The sequence below is a fragment of the Schistocerca piceifrons genome, chromosome 4, assembly GCF_021461385.2.
Source record: "Schistocerca piceifrons isolate TAMUIC-IGC-003096 chromosome 4, iqSchPice1.1, whole genome shotgun sequence".
In the NCBI taxonomy this organism is placed as follows: domain Eukaryota; kingdom Metazoa; phylum Arthropoda; class Insecta; order Orthoptera; family Acrididae; genus Schistocerca; species Schistocerca piceifrons.
Genome location: NC_060141.1, coordinates 819536682 through 819563934, shown reverse-complemented (window position 1 = coordinate 819563934; position 27253 = coordinate 819536682). Strand labels below are relative to the sequence as shown.

At 47.9% G+C, this 27253-nt stretch overlaps 1 protein-coding gene and 1 non-coding gene across 2 annotated transcripts in view; one reads left to right on the top strand and one right to left on the bottom strand.

Annotated features, from left to right (window-relative positions):
- Window positions 1-27253, top strand: part of LOC124794759 (unc-112-related protein-like) — a 625792-nt gene that overhangs the window by 344443 nt on the left and 254096 nt on the right. The window lies entirely within an intron of this gene.
- Window positions 10681-10755, bottom strand: Trnas-cga. Its single transcript has one exon. It is a non-coding gene; the product is annotated as a tRNA-Ser (tRNA).

Sequence of the window (27253 nt, the reverse complement as noted above, 5' to 3'; positions counted from 1 at the left end):
AGCTCTTTACCGAGGAAGTAACGTTTACTAACCGCGCTAATGTAAATTCGCATAATATGTACTACTGGGCAGCCGAAAATCCGTACTGGCTTCGTCAGGTGCAACATCAACGGCCGTGGAGCGTAAACGTATGGTGTGGCATCACAGGAAATTACATTCTGGGAGCTTACTTCATCTCAGGCGCTCTAAATGCCGTTCACACGTACGCTTTCTGACGAACATTTTGCTGGTTCTTCTAGAAGAGGTACCTCTGGGTATTCGACAGTGTATGTGGCTGCAACACGACGGTAGTCCAGCTCACTCGTCCCCTTTTGCAACTTAAATACTGAGTAAATACTTTCCTGGACGATAGAGAGGACGAAAATCTGCTGTCAAATGCCCTGCGAGGACCTCGATTTGACGGTTCTCCCGATTTCTTTCTTTGGGGAGGTCTCAAAGATGCAGTCTGTGAAGAAACACCAACTACGCAGACAACTTGTGTAGCCGAATCGCCAGTTGATGCTCCACCACATCATCCACTGTAATTACATCTGCTCTTCGTTCTTTAGAACGATGACTGCAACTGTGCGTCTCAGTACATAGTCAACAATTAGGACACATGCTTAAATAAAAGATAAAGCTTTTTTAAAGACAAAATTAACGTTATGTGATTTTGGTGGTTAACAAATCATTGTTAGTAAATTGTTTATTTCATTGACGTGCTCACGAAATTGCATCGCAATGTCAAATAAGTCGACAGCGTGTAGTGCATGTAGCTAGTAACACTGTCATTACGCGCATACATACTGCATGAAACGACGTTTCATTAACATTTGGTCACCAAAGTATTTTTAGTAAAATGTTTAGTTCAGCGAATGCATCCCATATGATGTAATTTAGAGCAGTGTAGGTAGAGGACAGCAGCAATTTGAGCAGCAGATGGCTGCACAGTGACACAACGATCTGTTACAAAATGAAAGTTCCTGGTAGATTAAAACTGTGTGCCCGACCGAGACTCGAACTCGGGACCTTTGCCTTTCGCGGGCAAGTGCTCTACCATCTGAGCTACCGAAGCACGACTCACGCCCGGTCCTCACAGCTTTACTTCTGCCAGTATCTCGTCTGCTACCTTCCAAACTTTACAGAAGCTCTCCTGCGAACCATGCAGAACTAGCACTCCTGAAAGAAAGGATATTGCGGAAACATGGCTTAGCCACAGCCTGGGGGATGTTTCCAGAATGAGATTGCACTCGTGGACCGGGCGTGAGTTGTGCTTCGGTAGCTCAGATGGTAGAGCACTTGCCCGCGAAAGGCAAAGGTCCCGAGTTCGAGTCTCGGTCCGGCACACAGTTTTAATCTGCCAGGAAGTTTAATATCAGCGCACACTCCGCTGCAGAGTGGAAATCTCATTCTGTTACAAACAGGTTACTTCTAGGATAGCTTCGAGACAGATGTAGCATGCATTTCACCGACTCCAAACCACCACGATTTGGGACTTGAGTGATGTCAAGCGAGAGCTAATTGAAGGGCAGGGTAGATGTCCGTTGTGTTCTCCGAGGAAATCTGGTTCTGCCTCTGGCCTCGGGGCCACTGATGGCCGTGTGTTGGTTAGGAGGTCAGTTGAGGAGCTGCAGCCAACCTGTCTGCGTTCTAGGCGCACTGGACCTACATCTGGAGTTATGGTCCGGGGTGCGATTTATTCTGACAGCTGGAGCGCTGTCGTCGTTATCCCATGCATGCTGACTGAAAATGTGTGATTCGACCTGTTGTGCTGCCATTCATGAACAGCTTCCAGGGGGTGTTTTCCAAGGGGGTAACGCTCGCCCATATACCGCAGTTGTAACCCAACACGGTCTAAAGAGTGTCAGTATTTTGGCCGGCACGATAACCAGATCTGTCTCCAATCGCGCACAGATCGGACATCTTCGGACGGCGACTCCAGCGTCATGCGAAACAGCAGAACAGGCACGCAATTCTATCCCACGAACTGACATCGGGCACCTGTACATGATAATACATGCACGTTCGTATGCTTGCATTCAACATTCTGGCTGCTAAACCCGTTGTTACTGCCAGCATTTCAAATTTCCAATGGCGTATCTCACACTTAAGTTAACCTGTGATCTTGGAGTGTCAATCAATTAAATGTGTTTCCTAGAAAAATACTTTCCTCAGATTTCATTACTATACATCAATTATTTGTTAGTGTTGAGATGTTTTTTCTGTCGGAGCGCTGCAAAAATTGGTTGTCGCATGCTGGCGCAGTGGGCAGCCGAAAATTATGTGCTCGGTGTCCTCCTCCTCTTCGCCTAAACCACAAAGGCATGATGAGCATATGGTTCAAATGGCTCTGATCACTATGGGAATTAACTGCTGAGGTCATCTGTCCCATAGACTTAGAGAACTACTTCAACCTAACTAACCTAAGGACATAACACACATCCAGGCCCGAGGCAGGATTCGAACCTGCGACCGTAGCAGCAGCGCGGTTCCGGACTGAAGCGCCTAGAACCACTCGGCCACATCGGCCGGCGCCGTGATGAGTCAGTCAGCTGTAGATGATGGCATGTGCAGTCAGAACCGTCCGTGGTTAAAGCAGAGGCGACACAGGACGACGAGAAACATTCTGTGCTGCTTACCAACCGACTACCACGGTCATTGTGGCATGTTTGGTGGCGTGGCTGCGTAACGGGTTCCCGTTTGCTGGGACGATAGCCGCCAGTTATCGTTGCACAAGGTTCTGATATGCCGCCGGACGACCTGCAAATGGTCTGTATAAGGAACATCTTTTTCCCATGTTAGATGGGAGTCTTAGCGTCAGCGTCGACAATTTCATTGATCCTGATACCACGGTACCCAATTACCCACATGGCAGCTGCCAGCTCGTATTACGCACCAAATGTGATTTATCTGTGCGAACATCTGAATCTCTTGTCGTATTTCTCTATTCTATCGTGGAAGAGCAATGGGTGGAACTCTTGTAACACGGCAACAGAGGTGAAACATCATAAAATACATACGCTAATGATGGAAGTTTCCTTTTGAAAAGTATCTAGTAATCAAGCATTTCTCAGTCAACACGGGAAACCTCGAAAACAAAGGTTCCTTCCAAAACGGTGCACGTTTGAATAGATTTTTGGAGCCTATGCACTGTCTACTGAATTTAAACGGAGGCTTATTAGCTTCGACAAGAAGAGCAGTTGTAGGGACTGACGGCAGAGCACCCAGGCAGTGCCCGGTCGCTTTAAGGTCGCATCTGTCAGACGTTTATAGCGGAGAGTCAGTGACCGAGCCGTAGCAAAGTCGACCGTAGTCCGTTCACGATACAGAGCAATACATGCGGTACTCTCGGGGCGACACCCCCGCCAACCTCGCGTGATTCAGTGTATAATATTAAGAGCCGTTTCTGTTGTCTAATGTGCTTCACGTTTGTGGACCAGTTGAGCTTCGGGTCAATATAGAGGCCAAGATGTATGACAGCTTAGACAGGGATACGGAAAGGACCGAGTAACATCGTTCTTGGGTTTCGCCATCTACGTCGCGTGAGAAGGCAGGTCGCGAATATGGCTGGCAATGTTTCTAAGCAATTCCGATGCAACCACCCCTGAAACTTTCTCATATCGAGAGGAAGTATAGAAACATAGATCGCCTCCGTATTGTATTATCTTAACATAGTCTTGTAAAGCTTAAAATGTAGTGACGATAAAATCGAACCTGGAGTCAAACCTTTGCTCGTGTATCGCGGACCTATGCAGCCCTTATCTCCACTTGCAATTAGTGCTCTGTGGCTCAGTAGACGTCACGGATAAGCGTATGGCGCGCCCAACTCATTTAAGTGTTGCGCTAGTGGTAGGAGCAGGAGGCGGTCATCGGCTTTGCTGAGTTGCGTATAAGCAGCCAGCACACGCAGTACTTGCTTTCGGCAGCTGAAACGTGCACGTCCATAACCAGACCGACGTCGGCAACTGAGCTATTTCCGCCTTTTCTAAACCCGTATCGCCAGTTCGGAGAAAATTCTCATTTTCTGCGCACCTTTCTAGTCTGCGTATAATCCTTGGTTCTGAAAGCATGACAGCAGTGTTATTCTTCTACGCGGAATGCCTGCTCCTGGCAGCTTCGGACTCTTGTAAATAGAGGCAGTGTGCCGGTTTTCAGCTCCGGGATATCGATATGAGTGAACCACACTGCGTCATAGATTTTGAGCTATAATTGTTTTCCCCACCTCGGGAAGGAGCCTAATCGCAGTGTGCGATATGTTGCCGGGTCCTGGAGTAGTATTCGTATTTCGTGCCAGTGGACAATGGAGATCCTTTTCAGAGAATCGTTCATTGAGAATATGACGTAGGTCATTTTCCAGTTGGACGTCTTCCAAATTGTGTTCCGCTGAATCCGGTGTGGTATAACGTAAAACTGCAGTCAAAAAATTGTGTCGTGCACGTAAAGAGTGTATCAGATATATTGGATACGATACATCTTGTTCCAGACTGAGGTCACTGTAGTGGCTTTGTTGAAAGTAACACAAAGTATTTTCCAGTTCGCCCTCTCGTTTCCTTCCAATATGCGCTTCGCAGTCTCCCGTGCACGACTGAAGTGCATGTGAAGTTCGAGTGCTGGGCGCCGCCTCAAATCCACAACGCTCCCCGTCTTTGGGAACGGCAGCGTTACGGTCTGCTTCCCACCAAACTGGCGAACGTGTGCTGCCCGGACGGGATGGGGCGGGGCGCGGCGTTTGGTCGCGGTGGTGTCGGCTCCGTGTCGCCGCACTCAACTCAGCTGGCTCAGTGTTCGCAAGAGTTGTCACATCCGACGTAGTGGTTCAGTTCCTACGTATTCTCGTTCTGTATGCTTCCGAGCTGCCTTTTTTACTGTTAGACTACCGGCCATTAAAATTGCTACACCAAGAAGAAATGCAGATCATAAACGGGTATTCATTGGACAAACATATTACACTAAAACTCACATGTGATTACATTTTCACGGTTTGGGTGCATAGATCCTGAGAAATCAGTACCCAGAACAACCACCACTGGCCGTAATAAACGGCCTTGATACGCCTGGGCATTGAGTCAAACAGAGCTTGGATGGCGTGTACAGGACAAGCTGCCCATGCAGTTTCAACACGATACCACAATTCATCAATTGTAGTGACCGGCGTATTGTCACGAGTCAGTTTCTCGGCCACCGTTGACCAGACGTTATCAGTTGGTGAGAGATCTGGAGAATGTGCTGGCCAGGGCAGCAGTCGAACATTTCCTGTATCCAGAAAGGTCCCTACAGGGCCTGCAACATGCGGTCGTGCATTATCCTGCTGAAACGTAGGGTTTCGCAGGGATCGAATGAAGGGTAGAGCCACTGGTCGTAACACATCTGAAATGTAACGTCCACTGTTCAAAGTGCCGTCAGTGCGAACAAGAGGTGACCGAGACGTGTAACCAATGGCACCCCATACCATCATGCCGGGTGATACGCCAGTATGGCGATGACGAATACATGCTTCCAATGTGCGTTCACCTCGATGTCGCCAAACACGGATGCGACCATTATGATGCTGTAAATAGAATCTGAATTCATCCGAAAAAATGACGTTTTGCCATGCGCGTACCCAGGTTCGTCGTTGACTACACCATCGCAGGCGCTCCTGTCTGTGATGCAGCGTCAAGGGCAACCGCAGCCATGGTCTCCGACCTGATAGTCCATGCTGCTGCAAACGTCGTCGAACTGTCCGTACAGATGGTTGTTGTCTTGCAAACGTCCCCGTCTGTTGAATCAGGAATCGAGACGTGGCTGCACGATCCGTTACAGCTATGCGGATAAGATGCGTGTCATCTCGACTGCTAGTGATACGAGGCCGTTGTGATCCATTACGGCGTTCCGTATTACCCTGCTGAACCCACCGATTCCATATTCTGCTAACAGTCGTTGGATCTCGACCGACGCGAGCAGCAATGTCGTCCTCTTCATTTACCTCTTCTAGTAGTCTTGTGTGTGTCAGTACACGTCGGCCCCAAACCGCACGATGCGCATTGAAGTCACGCATTATTATCTGTGGGTGCTCGATATCGTCGATCAAATCGGGCGATTGCTCACGGGTTCTCTCCGGTGCTATGTCACGTTCGGAAGCCATTAAATGTACTCGTACTGCCTCAGCAGTCTCCGCGCTGGTACCTGAATCCAGGCACGTGTATTCGGTCGATGCTGAATCAGTATAGCAGTAACCTCACAGGCATCATCGCGATTCCTTCGCAACAGATGGTAACCCGAAATCGAAATATGGTGAATCGGGTGTACCGAAGTCTCTGCAAGAATTCAGACTGGAATATCTTGTTTTCTAAGAGTGCGAAGTAAACTCTCTTTATTTGATCTCAGTGAGCGCGAAATCCATTGTAGTATTCGCTCAGTAGTTTCAAACTTTACGAACGGAGGACGCTGCGAGAGATGTCAGAGTGAATTCCTCTATACCCGTATCAGATACGTAAAATGTAAGGTGCAGCGTCGGGCTAACACGTCGAACTAAACTGAAGATACAAAGAAACTGGTACACGTGCCTAATATTGTGTAGGGCCCCCGCAAACACGCAGGAGTGACACAACACGATGTGGCATGAACTCGGTTAATATCTTAAGTAGCGCTGGCGGGAACTGACACCATGAATCCTGCAGGGCTGTCCATATATCCGTCATAGTACGAGGAAGTGGAGATCTCTACTGAACAGCACCTTGCAAGACATCCCACATATACTCAATAATGTTCACATCTCTGGTGGGCAGCGGAAGTGTTTAAACGCAGAAGAGTGTTCCTAGAGCCACTCTGTAGCAATTCTGGACGCTCCGGGTGTCGCATTGTCCTTGTGGAATTGCCGAGGTCCGTCGGAATGCACAGTGGACATGAATGGATGCAGTTGATCAGACAGAATGGTTATGTACGTGACACTTCTCAGAGCCGTAACCTAGACGTATCTGGAGACCGATATCACTCGAACGGCACACGCCCCGGACTATTACAGAATGTCCACCAACTTGAACACTTCCCTGCTGAGATGCAGCGTCCATGGATTCATGTGGTTGGGCCGGCCGGAGTGGCCGAGCACTTGTAGGCGGCTCAGTCTGGAACCGCGCAACCGCTACGGTTGCAGGTTCGAATCCTGCCTCGGGCATGGATGTGTGTAATGTCCTTAGGTTTAAGTAGTTCTACGTTCTAGGGCACTGATAATCTCAGATGTTAAGTCCGATACTGCTCAGAGCCATGTGGTTGTCCCCATACCCGTACACGTCCATCGGCTCGATATAATTTGAAACGATACTCGTCCGACCAGGCAACAAGTTTCCAGTCATGAGCAGTGTTGACGGGCCGAGGCGAGGCGTAGAGCTTTGTGTCGTGCAGTCATCAAGGCTACACGAGTGGGCCTTCGGCTCCGGAAGTCCATATCGATGATGTTTCGTTGAATGGTTCACACGCTGACACTTGTTGATGGCCCAGCATTGAAATCTGCAGCAATTTGTGGAAGGGTTGCACTTCTGTCACGTTGAAGGATTCTCTTTAGTCGTCGTTGGCCCTGTTCTTGCGGGATCTTTTTCCGGCCGCAGCGATGTCGGAGATTTGATGTTTTACCGGATTTATGATATTCACGGTATACTCGTGAAATGATCCTATGCGAAAATCCACACTTTATCGCTACGTCAGAGATGCTGTGTCCCGTTGCTGGTGCGCCGACTATAACACCACGTTAAAACTCACTTAAATTGTGATAGCCTGCCATCGTAGCCGCACTTACCCATCTAACAACTGTGCCAGACAGTTGTTGTCTTATGTAGGCGTTGCCGACCGACCGCAGCGCCGTATTCTGCCTGTTAACATATCTGTATTTGAATACGCGTGGCTATACCAGTTTCTTTCGCACTTCAGTGTATTAACATTAATGTGTGATAGAGGTGAATGACGAATTGTCTCAGATGCTCATTGTCCGGTAATGTGTGGTACTGCGGCGGGAAGGAATTTGAGGAAGTGGACGAGACGTCTGGCTGGTTGCGGGTGGGAGCCGCGCCCTCGTCGCCGGCCCGCGTGCCACCCCTGCCCGCCGCTCCCAGTCGCCTATGTCTGATGGGGCAGGCAGCAGGCAGCAGGCAGCTGCAGGCGCGGCGCCCTCCCGTCCCGCAGAATGCGGGAAGACGTGACGGGCAGTTGCACGGCTCAGTCTTTTATGGCACGTCATGGCGCCACAATTCCGCGTTCTTTGCCCACGACGCCTTTCGATCTGAATCGATGCACTTGGCCTTTTGGCCAGTGTTGTCGTGTCTTTCTACATTTTACTTTTTATATATACATTGGACACGCCTCGGCTTCCTAGACGAAGAAACAAAATATGGAGGCAACAGTGGCTACGAATAATATCTTACGTGAAATAAAATACTGTGTTGGAACACTGCAAAGGACATTATAAATGGTTCCACAAGAGCGTTAATTCTCTCATTAAATAAAATTACCGAGGTAGATTGATTATGTAAATGTATCTTCTAATAACTCACTTGTCTCATTACAAAGTTTCTCTTGTATGTTATGGTGTGGAAGCAAATCAGATTTAACATAAACTTGTCGAGTCCTACAGATGTGGTCTAAGAATGTAACTGGCTTACTGGTTCTCACGTTTGTCCTATTGCACTAGGACGTCCCAACTCCTGCCTCAGTTACTTCTTACTTGGGAGAGCCTCAGAAAAGGGAATGACAACTTGTCAGACTACACCTGCCCCCTAAAATCAGCGAGAAACGTTACCGAAATACTGATTCTTTAATTACACTGCTCTACAAGAAAAAAATGGCGCACACACGACATAGTGGGATGTCGATGTTATTTCTTACACGCACGCACTATCGTCGGGTGTGTGAATCGTTGTTGTTGTGGTTTTCAGTCCTGAGACTGGTTTGATGCAGCTCTCCATGCTACTCTATCCTGTGCAAGCCTCTTCATCTCCCGGTACCTACTGCAACCTACATACTTCTGAATCTGCTTAGTATATTCATCTCTTGGTCTCCCTCCACGCTGACTTCCAATACTAAATTGGTGATCCCTTGATGCCTCAGAACATGTCCTACCAACCGATCCCTTCTTCTAGTCAAGTTGTGCCACAAACTCCTCCCCAATTCTATTCAATACCTCGTCATTAGTTATGTGATCTACCCATCTAATCTTCAGCATCCTTCTGTAGCACCACATTTCGAAACCTTCTATTCTCTTCTTGTCCAAACTATTTATCGTCCACGTTTCACTTCCATACATGACTACACTCCTTACAAATACTTTCAGAAACGACTTTCTGACGCTTAAATCTATACTCGATGTTAACAAATTTCTCTTCTTTATAAACGCTTTCCTTGCCATTGCCAGTCTACATTTTATATCCTCTCTGCTTCGACCATCATCCGTTATTTTGCTCCCCAAACAGCAAAACAATTTTCTGAGTCAGACCCCAACGGCCACCAGAGTGCATTAGCGTCGTTTCCAGGACTGGGGTAGGAACGGCGTCAGATGTTGAGAGATCAGTGAGAAGATCACAAGGGACGGCACGTACTGATGCGAGTCAGCGCTATCGGCACCTGACAAGAGTGTGGAAGGGTCTGCGTTTGGCCAGCTCGTCCGATAGTGCGACATCGAGGTCTGAGGGGCGGTCAGCTGTGTCAGTGGACCGGTGTCGCAACGCAAGGAAACGTATGGAGGGCGGCAGTGGAGGGTGTGGTGCGGCACGGATGAACACCACACGGCGGCGAGCGTCGCACTGTATTGAGGAACGAATTGCGGTTGCGCACGTTCTCTGACGACGATCGTCAGGGACTGGGGCGGAAGTGCTGGAGGGAAGGTCGTGGACGGCCTCCGCGCCGATGTACCGCCCTGCCTCCCGTGCGACAGCGCGTCGCTGCCGTTCGTCCAGTGGACGTCGCTCGCCCACACACGGCACGCGTCTCTGTGACGTGCGCGCGTGATGCTGGGACGCTACCGAGGCCAGCGTACACCTCAGGTCTGACCCGACGCAGCACGTACGGCTCTGCTCCAGTCCAGGCCAGAGAGGCTGAATCGTCGTACTGGTAAGGAGGCCTGCAGTGCCAAGTTCTGACTTCACAGTGCAATCACAGACATAACAAAAGGCACCGCTGCCCTCAGCCGGTGGAGTTTCCCCGTCTCCCTGTGGGTTCTTCACTTTCTTTTTGTCAGACAGTGTATAAAACGAAACGGATTTAAGAGTTCAGGGCAAACTAGGGAAAAAGCACAATTTCAGTACTATCTCCGTTGCTCACTAAACACGTGACAGAAAACGAAAATTAGCTGTCCCTTGTAATTCCATTGCTATCTCGTCCCACAACTTGAAATTAACATTCCTCGTGTTGAAACTTTCCTGGTAGATTGAAACTGTGCACTGGACCGACACTCGAACTCGGGACCTTTGCCTTTCGCGGGCAGGTGCTCAACCAACTGAGCTACCCAAGCACGACTCCCGCCCCGTCCTCACAGCTTTATTTCCGCCAGTACCTCGCCTCCTACCTTCCAAACTTTACAGAAGCTCTCCTGCGAACCTTGCAGAACTAGCACTCCTGAAAGAAAGGATATTGCGGAGACATGGTTTAGCCACAGCTTGGGGGATGTTTCCAGAATGAGATTTTTACTCTGCAGCGGAGTGTGCGCTGATATGAAACTTCCTGGCAGATTAAAACTGTGTGCTCGACCGAGACTCGAACTCGGGACCTTTGCCTTTCGCGGACAAGTGCTCTACCAACTGAGCTATCGAAGCACGACTCACGCCCGGTACTCACAGCTTTACTTCTGCCAGTACCTCGTCTCCTACCGTCCAAACTTTACAGAAGCTCTCCTGCGAACCTTGCAGAACTAGCACTCCTGAAAGAAAGGATATTGCGGAGACATGGCTTAGCCACAGCCTGGGGGATGTTTCCAGAATGAGGTTTCCACTCTGCAGTGGAGTGTGCGCTGATATGAAACTTTCCTGGTAGATTAAAACTGTGTACTGGACCGAGACTCGAACTCGGGACCTTTGCCTTTCGCGGGCAGGTGCTCAACCAACTGAGCTACCCAAGCACGACTCACGCCCCGTCCTCACAGCTTTATTTCCGCCAGTACCTCGCCTCCTACCTTCCAAATTTTACAGAAGCTCTCCTGCGAACCTTGCAGAACTAGCACTCCTGAAAGAAAGGATATTGCGGAGACATGGCTTAGCCACAGCCTGGGGGATGTTTCCAGAATGAGGTTTCCACTCTGCAGTGGAGTGTCCGCTGATATGAAACTTTCCTGGTAGATTAAAACTGTGTACTGGACCGAGACTCGAACTCGGGACCTTTGCCTTTCGCGGGCAAGTGCTCTACCAACTGAGCTACCGAAGCACGACTCACGCCCCGTCCTCACAGCTTTACTTCCGCCAGTACCTCGTCTCCTACTTTCCAAACTTTACAGAAGCTCTCCTACAAATCTAGCAGGAAAGTTTCATATCAGCGCACACTCCGCTGCAGAGTGAAAACCTCATTCTGATTCCTCGTGTTGTCCTGAGGCGTCCTCTGGTCGCCCAAGTATCTTAGCGCTTGCACCGGCCTGATTAACATCTCGCAGACTTTCGAGGCGTCGCACCACTGGCTGCCAAAATTCCAACTGGACTGAAGCCTGTGCGCGGTCGCGCGACTGCGGGCTACAACGGTACGCTCCCTGCAAGGGAGCCGCCGTTCTTACGCATTTCTTTTACTCGCACATTGCAGCGCATAATCGAACGACACTTTGTCGCAAGTTTGCGCTTCCGTTGCACATTAGGCCTTAAGCTGAAACGTCGGCAGCATTCCGCGCACTCGGCACACTCTGTGTCCTGCATAGGGTCACTCGCCGCCGGCAGGCGCGGGAATAGTTCGTGGCTTCTCTGGCAGTGGCCTCGGGTCTGTTACTGATTGCCACGCCGACACTAGCCACTAGCCAGTCTGCCGCTTGCAGCGGAACGTCGCTCACTGCCGCAGTGTGTTAATGTCTGCTTCTCCCCTAAATACGGGGCCTTTCGTGTCGGTTGAACCTCTGTGTCCCGGACAGTGCAGACACCGTACTCCAGCAGACTGCCAGACGTGGCGTACGTCGCCACATTCTCCACAACGCTGCGTCCCACCACACTGAGAACTTGTGCTGTATCTACGTTATCCCTTAAAAGGAAATTTTAAGAGACCTGATTTTTCCTCCATCATAAATGTATCATTTTTTAGAAATTTGTTTATGTGTTTAGAGCGATATTTTTGCTATCGTCGCATGAAACATCAAGTTGATTATTATTTATGTATCCAAAATTAAATGTAGCTTTCTTAAGCAGTTTTAATATTAGTCTTCAGTAACAATGAAGCCTGATATTTGCGTACTAACCAGCAAAAACATCTGGCACGCCACCGTGTTTTCCTTGTGTATTGTCAGTAAATATTTCTTGTTCATCTTCCGATATATTGTCACAACCGTCATCGTTATCGTTACTCTTTTTTTTTCTCCGATAATCTCCTCTCGCGTCGGTAATTATGAAGTTAGAAGCCGCATGTGAGTAATCATTTATCACCTCGGATTAATCACTGCTGTCCTCCAAGCATTCTGACATTTTTTTCACGAAATTAGCATAACTGTACGTACTCTCATTTCTTGGGTCTCTTTCAGATTTACGAACACACTCTGAAGCCTTATCCATCATGGCGCCTTCTAAAACATACAAACAAGTAACATATCACCGAACGAAAAGGGTAGCAGATGAAATAAATTACATGTAATAAGAAAATGTTCAAATGTGTGTGAAATCTTATGGGACTTAACTGCTAAGGTCATCAGTCCCTAAGCTTACACACTACTTAACCTAAATTATGCTAAGGACAAACACACACACACACACACCCATGCCCGAGGGAGGACTCGAACCTCCGCCGGGACCAGCCGCACAGTCCATGACTGCAGCGCCTGAGACCGCTCGGCTAATCCAACGCGGCATGTAACAAGAAAAATCCGGTCTAAGAGACCTACCCATTTCATATGCAATAAAAAACAGTTGGCCACACAGATGTTTCATGAAATTAATACATGTCTGAGAACGAGAAGCCAAAAACTGAACTGAAATGCTTCTAATACTTACGTCATTTACCAGTGAGAAGGTACTGTGGACGGGACAGCGGCACACAGAACAGTGTTGCCATACGACTTATTAAAAAAAAAAAACCTAAATGTCTCTCAGACTGACGTTCGGATGAGGAGAGGAGAACTGACAGGAGCAACGTGTCGCCGTATTGTAGAGTGTTTTGGAAGGGACTGCATTCGGAAGGCTAAAACAGACAGAAGTGGCGTGTACAGTACTTCCCCGTTCTGAGAATTTCTTGTGTGCCTTTACCCATCTAGCACCGGGACCACTCTTTGGATGTTATGTATCATTTCCTCCTCGCTTTGTCAACATCACTGCTAACCCCTCGTTTTTGCAATACACTCTTGAAGATACATGCTTCAAAATTTCTCTCTGTCCACATTTTGATATCAGATAGTTTGTTGGTCGTTAATTATGATTTTTTTTTCATTTCGTACGCGATTTCTCTCAGTTTTCACATCAACTATGTCCTGTTGCCTTTTATATCTGGACGGAGTATTAATTTCGGCCGGCCGGTGTGGCGCTTCAGTCTGGAACCACGTGACCGCTACGGTCGCAGGTTCGAATCCTGCCTCGGGCATGGTTGTGTGTGATGTCTTTAGGTTAGTTATGTTTAAGTAGTTCTAAGTTCTAGGGGACTGATGACCACAGATGTTAAGTCCCATAGTGCTTAGAGCCATTTGAAACATTTTTGTTAATTTCCTTATGGCCGTTGGGTGTAAGTTAATAACTGATTTTTAGTACTTTAGACAATAATTACAAACAGTCCATTATCCATGTTATTATATCTGTAGTTCTTGCTACAAAGGTTCAAGCTGGGTCCCCTTCTTATACAACAATCTGGCATTCTGATAACTGATGTCTTGTGACTTGGAAGATCCGGCCGCTATCTAAAGCTGCTGGATTATGTAGAGAGCATCTATCGCCCACAGCTACATTCGTAATGCTGAAACTAGTTTCAACAAGAATCCTCCTCAGTTGCAGATCGGACTCTTCGTTTCTGATTAGTTTGTTAGCAGCGATAATTATCGGTTTGTACAGCATGCCGGTACTAGGTTGAATGTTGGGTTGGTTCTCCAGCATGACAGCATCATGGCCGTGGTCTTCTGCCATATTCACATCCTCCGGTAGAGATCTATTTCGATCAGGTGTGGGCTCACTGCGGCAGTTTCACGCCTACATGCCACTACAGACAATAAAACGTATGTGAAAACCATATTGTCGTCTTTCAAGTGGATTACACGTAAGGCCCCTTTTTTTATTGACTCGAATAGTTGGATAGAACTACGATCGAGAAAGTTTTCTCTCCTAAAACCACCACCGAGCGAGGTGGCGCAGTGGTTAGACACTGGACTCGCATTCGGGAGGACGACGGTTCAATCCCACGTCCGGCCATCCTGATTTAGGTTTTCCGTGATTTCCCTAAATCGCTCCAGGCAAATGCCGGGATGATTCCTTTGAAAGGGCACGGCCGACTTGCTTCCCCGTCCTTCCCTAATCCGATGAGACCGATGACCTCTCTGTCTGGTCTCCTTCCCCAAAACAACCGAACCCTCTCCTAAAACCATAAAGCAATAAAAACTCAGTCTATATAAACGTAAAGAAACAGACCGGTAATATAATATTAAAACGCTCAGTAGTCTATGCCACTGATGCTAATACCACACTCAGAGTAGAACAGATTTAGCAAACTGAGAAATAAAGACAAAAATATTTCGAAAAATTGTCACACTAAAAAGAGACTAAAATGACAATTACTTATGAAGAAAGGACAAAGAAGCTTGTAAAAACATCGCAAAACTGGGACTGAATCGAAAATAGATGTGCTACGTTTCTTGGAGGTACGGGCAATAAATTTTGCAGCTGGCTGGCTGGCTCTGAGCACTATGGGACTCAACTGCTGAGGTCATTAGTCCCCTAGAACTTAGAACTAGTTAAACCTAACTAACCTAAGGACATCACAAACATCCATGCCCGAGGCAGGATTCGAACCTGCGACCGTAGCGGTCTTGCGGTTCCAGACTGCAGCGCCTTTAACCGCACGGCCACTTCGGCCGGCAATTTTGCAGCATTCCAACATTTAAAAATCTAAAATTAGTGATCGGTGAAGGTAAAAAGCAGCTGAAAATCTTTGTATTTAATGATGACATTCGAAACAGACACGCGAAGGTAAGAACTTTTACACGAATTTGTGTTAGAGAGAAGAACGCCTGAGAAGAGAGACGAAAGAAAAGCAACCAGAAGAAGTGTACTACCCCCACCGTCTACGCCGTTAGGTAATTAACCTGCATCAGACTTCAAAAGGGTGGTGGAATAGTGACGCTGTAATCTAATTTTGTGATCGAGTGAGATACGTATGTAATGAAAGTCAAAGATATTTAATAACATCCTGTTCACTGACAAATTATCACAGGAACATGAAACAGTTACAAGTGACTAAGGTTGGCGTAGATTAAAGACAGATAGGTAGGTGACTACATTACTAGCACGATGATCCGTTTCTGCGATCTGACGACAGTGACTGCCAAAATGTGAGTTCGTAAGATTGTTGCAATTATGCGTGCCAGAAGGGCGTCTTCCTTGTACTCATTAACACTCTACCGTTTACTGAGTTCCTTGTAACCTCTACACGCCGATGGCAATTCCAGGTCCCGCCGTTCTTTTATAACGCCGTGTTGTCCGCCAGTGCTGCTGTCGGCGGCCGCTGTGTCTGGTACGATGCCCGTGAATCCCGAAAATCCACCCGACACAAGCGTTACATCTTCCTACAGTTGGAGCAGAATTCCAGGTGTTTCTCTCACTAGCAGTTCTTGCTGTCTTCTCTCTTACCATTCGGACTTTCTTCGAGAGCCAATGCTAGCCTCTGAGGAGCACTCATCCAGTGACAAGTGTCAATTCTCCTGGAGCGTCCACCCACCTCTCGATAGTTTTCTAAGATTACTACATTGGACCAGGCTCACCAATCAGATTCCCAGTTTTTCTCGCCCAGAGGCCTAGAACCAAAGAAAGGAATTAGTTTTGGCTCTGTCTTGTCGGTGCCTCAAAGGAGCGCATTATTTTGTTGCAGCATATTGTTTCCTACGACTCTCCGAAGATTCCCGTGTCTGCTTTATAAATATGAAGGACCAGCTACAGGTATTTTTGTAACGAGAGAGAAATGCCGTCTCCTCACACCTCGCCTGCACTGTTTGCTGAGAGCACAGAACCACGAATACCTGTAGCCTGCGTATTGCTCTGCTAGCGGCAGACAGGCGCCATCTTCAGTGCATTTTCCGCCCAAGGCTCATTGTTGCCCGCCTTCCGGAGCCTGTACCGTACTTTAGGAAGGTGGGAGCGGCTCCCCCGCTACCTGCTGTCCTCATTGTATCGGCTCTGCTGAGGGCGTCCCCTCATCCCGCCCAGTACACACCGGAGCCTTTGGCGCCGTCCTGTCCGGCTTTTACTAACAGCGTTAAGCTGTTGGTGCCCTTCGGCCCGCTTTGGTCTGTCTGTGAAACTGCCAGCCCAACCAAACGTAATTGTCAAGAAATAAAAGGCCTACAACTTCTTCATGTTTTAGCAATCACTGTCTGATGACCTTAAATATAAATACAGGAATATACTATTTTCAATTGAAATTAATTCGATCTACATATCACTCTGTATAATTTGCATATCAAACATCGATAGTGTGAAAGTCGACTAAATTGTCAGTTTTGCTGTCTTTCAGAAGAAACCATCGTTAACTCTTTGTGTTGGTCCACAGATGCACTGATGGGAATGAAGAAGAAGAAGGTAACTGATTTCTGACTTAACTGCGACAAGAAAATACACTACTGGCCATTAAAATTGCTTCACCACGAAGATGACGTGCTACAGACGCGAAATCTAACCGACAGGAAGAAGATGCTGTGATATGGAAATGATTAGCTTTTCAGAGCATTCACACAAGGTAGGCGCCGGTGGCGATACTTACAACGTGCTGACATGAGGAAAGTTTCCAACCGATTTCTCATACACAAGCAGCAGTTGACCGGCGTTGCCTGGTGAAACGTTGTTATGATGCCTCGTTTAAGGAGGAGAAATGCGTACCATCACGTTTCCGACTGATAACGGTCGGATTGTAGACTATCGCGATTGCGGTTTATCGTATCGCGACATTGCTGTTCGCGTTGGTCGAGATCCAATGACTGTTAGCAGAATATGGAATCGGTGGGTTCAGGAGGGTAATGCGGAACGCCGTGCTGGATCCCAACGGCCTCGTATCACTAGCAGACGAGATGACAGGTATCTTATCCGCATGGCAGTAACGGAACGTGCAGCCAATTCTCGGTCCCTGAGTCAACAGATGGGGACGTTTGCAAGACAACAACCGTCTGCACGAACAGTTCGACGACGTTTGCAGCAGCATGGACAATCAGCTCGGAGACCATGGCTGCGGTTACCCTTGACGCTGCATCACAGACAGGAGCGCCTGCGATGGCGTACTCAACGACGAACCTGGGTGCACGAATGGCAAAACGTCATTTTTTCGGATGAATCCAGGTTCTGTTTACAGCATTATGATGGTCGGATCCGTGTTTGGCGACATCGCCGTGAACGCACATTGGAAGCGTGTATTCGTCATCGCCATACGGGCGTTATCACCCGGCGTGATGGCATGGGATGCCATTGGTTATACGTCTCGGTCACCCGTTGTTCGCATTGACGGCATTTTGTACAGTAGACGCTATATTTCAGATGTGTTACGACCCGTGGCTGTACCCTTCATTCGATCCCTTCGAAACGCTACATTTCCGCAGGATAATGAACGACCGCATGTTGCAGGTCCTGTAGTGGCCTTTGTGGATACAGAAAATGTTCGACTGCTGCCCTGGCCAGCACATTCTCCAGATCTCTCACCAACTGAAAACGTCTGGTCAATGGTGGCCGAGCAACTGGCTCGCCACAATACGCCAGTCACTACTCTTGATGAACTGTGGTATCGTGTTGAAGCTGTGAAGCTGTACCTGTAGACAGCATCCAAGCTCTGTTTAACTGAATGCCGAGGCGTATCAAGGCCGTTATTACGGCCAGAGGTCATTGTTTTGGGTACTGATTTCTCAGGATCTATGCACCCAAATTTCGTGAAAATGTAATCACATGTCAGTTCTAGTATTTGTGCAATGAATACCCGTTTATCATCTGCATTTCTTCTTGGTGTAGCAATTTTAATGGCCAGTAGCGTATTTGTATTACCGTAGCCACTGGTTCACCTCAGTTTCTTGCTTGGTAACAGTTTATTTGAGTTCTCTCTTTAAATTCCACTGTTCCGTTTACCTTCTACGCTTTCTTTGCCTCTACTTTACTACTCTTTCCCGTCTTTCCCTATAAGGTGTCAATGAGTAATGGCAGATAAAGCAGTGAGCTCGAAAGAATGCCCTGGTATCTGTATTTACGCAACAGTACACAAAACAGCGAGGACGCTTACACAGCTCGTCTGTGAGGTGAGGTGGACACTTTGGGAAGCTGTACCGTCACACTTGTTCGGACCCAGCAGTCTCCTGCCTGCGTCATGGAGCGCTGGCAGCCAGCCAGTGAAGTGGGCTGCCGGTCCTCTTGTTCTCCTCCGTCTTGGTGTTGCCCGTGGCGGCGGCGTGTGCTGGGACGAGGCGTGGCCGCAGCTGCGGCGCGGCGCCCCCCGTGTGTCGAGGCACGCCATTAACGGCGGGGTCCGCGGTTCAGCGCGCCACCCACCGACCACACTACTGGAGCGACGACCCCCTCCCCCCTCCCCACTGCCCCAGGCAGCTCGCATTGTATGCAGATGCGCGCCAGGGCGGGCAGACGCGGCGACGGAGCGCCAGCTGGCTCTCAGGGCGGGCGCGCTACTCTAGGCTGCCTCTGCCTCCGTGTTCCGCTAGCCGCCAACCCAGGAACCAGAGTGACACGAGGCCTACGACGGGTGCGGGCCACACTGTTTAACATGTATTTGATTCCACCGTAAGATTAGGGAAACGTTCCTGTTGCAGTACTGATATACTGTAATGATGGCCGGCCGAAGTGCCCGTGCGGTTAAAGGCGCTGCAGTCTGGAACCGCAAGACCGCTACGGTCGCAGGTTCGAATCCTGCCTCGGGCATGGATGTTTGTGATGTCCTTAGGTTAGTTAGGTTTAACTAGTTCTAAGTTCTAGGGGACTAATGACCTCAGCAGTTGAGTCCCATAGTGCTCAGAGCCATTTTGAACTGTAATGATGACAAGCTCTTCACTTTCCATTTTGCTGATGATAACGTCATTTTTGCGGAGGGTGACGAGGTACATGATTAGAAAGTTGTAGAGCGTCAACAATGCGCTTCAACCATTACTTTAGAGAAAAAGGACTATTTGTTCACTGGAGGACTGCGTCGAGACCTCACTTTACATTTCAGACTAGTAATGTCTGTCGATTCTCATAAGTTTTTGCGGTTTATTATTAACAAACATGATCGCAAAATCGGAATTGAGAACCCTGTTGGCCAAGCTAACCGGTAACAAACACATGGAGTTTTAGAGAGCACACATATCATTGCCTGATATCTGCTGTTTCAAGGTACTCCTCCACGATGGCAGCTCGGTGGAGCCGTGCGTTGTCATCCATCAGGAGGGAGGTGGGACCCACTGCACCCCTGAAAACGTGGACATACTGGTGCAAAATGACGTCCCGATACACTTGACCTGTTACAGTTCCTCTGTCAAAGACATGCAGGAGTGTACGTGCACCAATCGTAACCCCACCCCACACCATCAAACAACGACCTCCATACAGGTCCCTTTCTAGGACATTAAGTGGTTGGTATCTGTTTCCTGGTTCACGACAGATGAAAACCCGGCAAGGATCACTGTTCAGACTACACCTGGACTCGTCCGTGAACATAATGTGGGATCACTGTTCCAATGACCATGTACTGTCTTCTTGACACCAGGCTGTACGGGCTCTCCTGCGACCAGGGGTCAAGGGAATGCACCTTGCAGGTCTCCGGGCGAATAAACCATGTCTGTTCAGTCGTCTGTAGACTGTGTGTCTGGAGACAACTGTTCCAATGGCTGCAGTAAGGTCCCGAGGAAGGCTACCTGCAGTACTCCGTGGCCGTCTGCGGGCACTGGTGGTGAGATATCGGTCTTCTCGTGGTGTTTGTAGACATCTCGTACTGCAGCACCTGGACAAGTTTCCTGTCTGCTGTAATCGTTGCCATAATCTTGAGACCACACTTTGTGGCACACGGAGGGCCCGTGGTACGACCTGCTGTGTTTGACCAACCTCCAGTGGCCCTAGTATTCTACCCCTCATAACGTCATCAATATGTGTTCTTTGAGCCATTTTCAACACACAGTCACCATTTGGACGTCTCAAACCATCTGCACACTTACTCGCTGCACCGCACTCTGCCGGCCGTGGTGGTCGAGCGGTTCTAGGCGCTACAGTCTGGAACCGCGAGATAGCTATCGTCGCAGGTTCGAATCCTGCCTCGGGCATGGATGTGAGTGATGTCCTTAGGTTAGTTAGATTTAAGTAGTTCTAAGTCTAGGGGACTGATGACCTCAGAAGTTAAGTCCCATAGTGCTCAGAGCCATGTGAACCATTTGAACCACCGTACTTTGACATGCACCAACACACCTCTGCGTATGTGGACTGCTGCCAGAAATTTACCTTGTTGGTGGTGGCTTTAACTGATGCCAATTAGAACAAACTTCACGTATATCTCACGAAGCGTGCAGGTGTGCGCGGATGGCGGTTTTGTCTGTAGGAAGACCCAGCAGCGGAAGACTGCAGCGAGGCGTAGCAGGAACGCCCTGCAAGGGCAGGGAATCGACACGCTGCGCCCTGCAGCCACTTACCGGCCCTTCCCTTCACCCTCGCCGTTAAGTAAGCGTGACGTAGCATCTACCTAGGTGGTGTCTGTTTTTTCGGGACACGTCTGTAATTCCTTTGTGTCTCAGTTCATAGTCGCTGCTGGATCAAAATAATGTCTGTTCTTTCGGATATGTCCGACACAGCGTATAAATAAGACGAAGACGTGTTCTTCGCGGATGCACACCAGGCTCGAAATCTTACGGGAATCCGCGAAATGCCGCGACTAATGAGGATAATGGGCGGGGGTAGTACACTGGTAGTGTGTGGATAAGTTGAGAATCTGGGTGTGACGGGAGGCGTGCTGCCGTCGTCCCAGCAGGTGCGGTGACCACAGTGTCCGGATGGCGCAGTGGTCCTGCCTAGTAAGCAGGAGACACAGGTTCCGAGCCCGGTCCAGCAGAAATTTTCAACTTTCGCCATTGATTTAAACGAACGCCGGTGTCTGGAATTCTTTTGTGTCCTGACGTACTGTGCCGTACACACGAGCTACGGCGACATCAGCGACGATTGTAAGATTGAGGATTTAACAGATGCAGCTCCATCCATTGCCGATTCCTTGGAGCTAAGATTGAATTCTGGGATTAGCCGTACGGTCTCAGGCGCTGCAGTCATGGACTGTGCGGCTGGTCCCGGCGGAGGTTCGAGTCCTCCCTCGGGCATGGGTGTGTGCGTTTGTCCTTAGGATAATTTAGGTTAAGTAGTGTGTAAGCTTAGGGGCTGATGACCTTATTAGTTAAGTCCCATAACATTTCACACACATTTGAACATTTCAGAAAATACGAACATCGATGACTGTGATAGGAAATTGACAATTCGTAAGTGAACAAATAAAAATCGTCCATACTGCTATTGTAACATATGTTGTTCTTGTTGTTGTTGTCTCAGTCCTGTGACTGGTTTGATGCAGCCCTCCATGTTACTCTATCCTGTGCAAGCTTCTTCATCTTCCAGTACCTACTGCAACCTACATCCTTCTGAATCTGCTTAGTGTATTCATCTCTTGGTCTCCCTCTACGATTTTTACCCCCCACGCTGCCCTCCAATACTAAATTGCTGATCCCTTGATGTCACAGAATATGTCGTATCAACCGATCCCTTCTTCTAGTCAAGCTGTGCCACAAATTTCTCTTCTCCCCAATTCTCTTCAATACCTCCTCATTAGTTATCTGATCCACCCATCTAATCTTCAGATGCCGGCCGTAGTGGCCGAGCGGTTCAGGCGCTTCAGTCTGGTACAGGTTCGAATCCTGCCTCGGGCATTGATATGCGTGATGTCCTTAGGTTAGGTAGGTTTAAGTAGTTCTAAGTTCTAGGGGACTGATGACCTCAGGTTGAGAGGCAGCCACATGCCTTGCTCATACTGTGGCATCAAGCAGTCAGGCCTGCAAGATGAGTGGTCTGCCAAGCGAGTGGATTCATTCTTGATTTATCGAGTAACATGAACTCTCGTACTCACAATTTAAGTTACAAGTTATCCTCCTATATGATTATTACGCAACGGAAACACGCATCTGGCTATCAATAATTTACAGAACTCTGACTGTACACTACGCACTGGCAATACCACATTTTCTTTTTTGTCTTTTATTTAACGGCTTTTGTCAACACGTGACCACCGCACACATTATAAATTCGGGACATTATGACAACATACAATTCGAAGTAAAAGTCCACCAATCTATTTCTTTTCACTATCTTATTTATTCCATTAAATTCTCTAACCTAAACACACAAATTCTACAACCTACAACAATAACACATGAGAAATTCCGCCCAGTGGGCATGGCTTTACAATAGTGAATCTCTATATTATGGTCTCGTAATTATTTTTAACGCTACAGTGCACTTTCTGGATAGGATGGTGGATCTTTTATTATACCTCACGCTTCGACTCTCACAATCATCATTCGCGAAACTATCCTCCAGACCGAGCGGTACAGAAGGAACAAGCATAACCCACTAATCTTTTGAAACTACCTTGTTACTCTCCCATGCAAACCACACATACCCAAATTACATGACATACACCACACTACAATACGAATACAAAACACAAAATAGTCACAACATTATCACTTTCAGCTTTCCCACTTCAATTAGTATTTATCCCAGTTTCACGCGACACTGCCCCACTTCGTAATTCTACTTTCCTACTATGAACTCTGGAGATATTTGCACGTCTTCCTGTGCAATGCAAGCCAAGTGGCGTTGCTGGATAGACGGCCGACTCACCTTGCTTCTCTCTCAGAGTTTGAATCTTGCGTCACACGGACTCCTATTACTCAAAATAATATTAAGCACACACGCGAGTCCTCATCTGATACCATGGACGAGTACTTCTCTTTATCCTTTTGTCTCATACACAGTTTGAGACTCACACAGTACTCACCACGTGGAAGTACTCGTCTCTAATTTCAAGTCCTGCACACGCCATTTCTTAAATATTTCAACTTATGGTATACACGCTATTTCTTAAATATTTCAACTTATTGTACACACGCTAGTAATTCAGCTTAACTTAAGCACACGGAAGTATTTCAACTTACTGCTACACGTGGTTTCATTGTGACCGTTGGTCACTTCCGAAGATTCCTACAATCCCATTAATATTACCTGCCTGACATTTAATTCTCCCCACAAAAGTTCCTGAAATAGAGAAATTAATATTTCAAACTACTCTTAAATATTCCACATGCATACCATGTCTCCACTCTTTCGTCATTACGGAGCACAACTAAAACAGGTCTTAACAGCACAAGATCCAGCGGCAGAGTGCTGAAACATGGCCGTTCTCTAGGTGCTCTCACACCTCTATCGAGGTGGGGGAAGCACCTTGCTATCGTATTGGTCAGCCACATTTCAGGCGCTCAAAGCTCTGGTAAATTTCATCTCTTTGGTCCCACCAAAGGTGGCCAAAGGATCGACTCAAAGATGATCATATATTCACATTCACTATCTGCGGTTAGCAGACGACCATACATTCATTCGTTTCACAGATCTCACCAAACTGGATGTAGGGATTTACTTTGTGAGAGTGCATATGTGATCAATTAAATAAATAAATTGTCATTCTTTCCCACACTGGTATCCGGCTTCACCGTATTAATTGAAATTGAGTTATTTTACAAAAAAAATGTGTTGTTCTGACAAAAATAATGAAGTATTTCGTACCTATTTTCAATGTCGGGCGGTACTGTACCCTTTCAAGGTGTTAAGTCCCATAGTTCTCAGAGCGATTTGAACCATTTTTTTTTCAGCATTCTTCTGTAACACCACATTTCGAAAGCTTCTATTCTCTTTTTGTCTAAACTATTGATCTTCATGTTTCACTTCCATACATGGCTACACTCCATACAAATACTTTCAGAAAAGACTTCCTCACACTTAAATCTATACTCGATGTTAACAAATTTCTCTTCTTCAGAAACGCTTTCCTTGCCATTTGCCAGTCTACATTTTATATCGTCTCTACTTCGGCGATCGTCAGTTATTTTACTCCCCAAATAGCAAAACTCCTTTACTACTTTAAGTGTCTCATTTCCTAACCTAGTTCCTTCAGCATCACCCGACTTAATTCGACTACATTCCATTATCCTTCTTTTGATTTTGTTGATGTTCATCTTATACCCTCATTTCAAGACACTGTCCATTCCGTTCAACTGCTCTTGCAAGTCCTTTGCTGTCTCTGACAGAATTACAATGTCATCGGCGAACCTCAAAGTTTTTATTTCTTCTCCATGAATTTTAATACCTACTCCGAATTTTTCTTTTGTTTCCTTTACTGCGTGCTCAATATACAGATTGAATAACATCGGGGATAGGCTACAACCGTGTGTCACTCCCTTTCCAACCACTGCTTCCCTTTCATGTCCCTCGACTCTTAATAACTGACATCTGGTTTCTGTACAGATTGTAAATATCCTTTCACTTGCTGTATTTTACCCCTGCCACCTTTAGAATGTGAAAGAGAGTATTCCAGTCAACATTGTCAAAAGGTTGTAACATATTGTTGAAAACTATAAACTTGCCACGAATTATGGAAACCTGAGGCACACGTAGTCCATTTTGAAGGCAGTCAGCTGCGTTTTCGTGAATACGATGGGTGGAGTGTGTCCACGCTTTGGACAACGCGCACGCTACCGCAGCGACAGAAATGTTGCAAAGAGCTGATGATGCCCAGGTCAGTGTGTCTCTGAAAGTCGCGCGCCATTTCTCTGGTGGCGCCGCACACTCGAGCCTAGTGCGGCTGGGGGACGCGTTTAACTGTAATGAAGAGTCTGCGTTGTCGACGTGTTTTATGGAGCCGCGGCGGCCAGTTTGGCGCGCAACATCGATCCCGCGGAGAGGCAGGCGGGCGGCTGTGGGCCGCACCCAGCCGCGGCCGAATCCAGGCCAGTCGGGGCCGGGGGGCGGGGGCGGCAGCGACGGCCCGCGTCCGCCACCTGCCATCACAACATGCGGGGGCGTCTGCTGTCTGCTGCTGAGAAATCTGCCGAGCTGCTTTTTCGTAACACCACGCTACACGACGTACTGAGAGAAACGAAGGACCGTGTGCCGTGGTAAGGTGGGAGGCTAGGTGGAACCGCCCTGCTACCGGCTCGGGGAAGTTTTCTTTGACGCACTGGTCGCCTGTCCCTGGGGGAAAACACTGACGCACGCCGCGTCTGGCCGCTACGAGTCCTGGCGCGGCCGCTGCTGACTCCCAGGGGCTTCCTCAAACTCTGCGCCGCGGCTTTACAGCGGTGTCCTCGCGGTGGTTTCGCAAACATAAGTAATTTCGTTTATTTGCTCTCCGAGTAGAGGAACAATGTGTGCACTGGAACCGATATCTAGCTGGCTGACAAGTAAGTGTTGTTACCATGACAGCGTGGCAGGTCCCAGCCTAGTACTGTGGAAGAAAACGTTTGGTTCAAATGGCTCTGAGCACTATGCGACTTAACTTCTGAGGTCATCAGTCGCCTAGAACTTAGAACTAATTAAACCTAACGAACCTAAGGACATCTCACACATCCGTGCCCGAGGCAGGATTCGAACCTGCGACCGCAGCGGTCACGCGATTCCAGACTGAAGCGCCTTTAACCGCACGGCCACACTGGCCGGCAAGAAAACGTTTGATGATAAAGATACACACGACATTTTTCCTGCATTTCACACAGTTTTCGAAGACAATGACTTTCCACTTGAGTGAAGAACTGAACTCAATAATGATCGTTTTCTCGACCACCCGCTATAAGTGGATCCTTTCAATACGGAACTTCCACCAACACTAACCCCTGGGGAACAAGGAATTTGTTGGTATTCTTCAAGTTCAAACCAAAGTACTTTTCCTTATCACTACTTGAGTTTTGAAGTCTGATGAAGCAGGACTTCGCTCATGTACGTAACTGGCTTGGCTCTACGAGCTGTAATACCTTCTGGAACATGCTACTTCTGCGTGGCACGTACTTCACTATTGTCAGCCATCAACAGGAAATGCAAATCGCGATTGAATGGGTACAAAAACATGGGAGTCACAGTTGTCAGTGTCGTGCGGAGAGCTGAACAACCGATGATCAACGACCAAACTCATCCTCGCCGTCAATTTCGTTGCATTAATGAGATTGAATTACATTAAAAGGTCATTAAAATACCTTGTGTCAACAGGTAATACAAAAATAACTACGCTTTTTTTTAAAAAAAATCTTAGTTTTATTTCTCCCACAGTGTGAGTCGGATGTGATGCGCGACAGGGCACGCGGTCGTGAAGGGGCCCGTGGAGGCAGAAACTTTCAAGGACACTGTTGCTGGCAATGATATAAACCTGATAGCACCTAGTGATTAAAATTCTTCTGGGTATTATGTCGCGTCGTTGCTAAAAACTAACAACAATAATAAACTAAAACCGACGTTTCGGCCGCGTTGTAACGGCCTTCCTCAGGGCACGACTGGTTTTGCATGGGGATAAGTGCTTTTATTTATTACAGACTATCGATGTCTGACGTCACTGTTGTAAAACTTTTAATTGGCCCTCTAATATGATTGGCTACTGATGACGTAAGGGAAGATGGAAGGAAATAGGCTATCCGTGGATGTGCGTGTCGTCAACGATTGGTAGCTGTCCGCCAATCAGCGTTCGGCTTCTGGTCGGCAAGTTTTCCTCCTGGTGCGCGCGGAAGTGGACTGACAGTTTCTCTACGGCTGTTTGTGCAGATACGTCCGTGTCCCGTGTGGCTTCTGCCCCGCGACCGCTCGCGGCCCGTTGGACTGGGATGGCCGGCAGCCAGGACGCCGGGAGTTTGTAGCCATCTTCT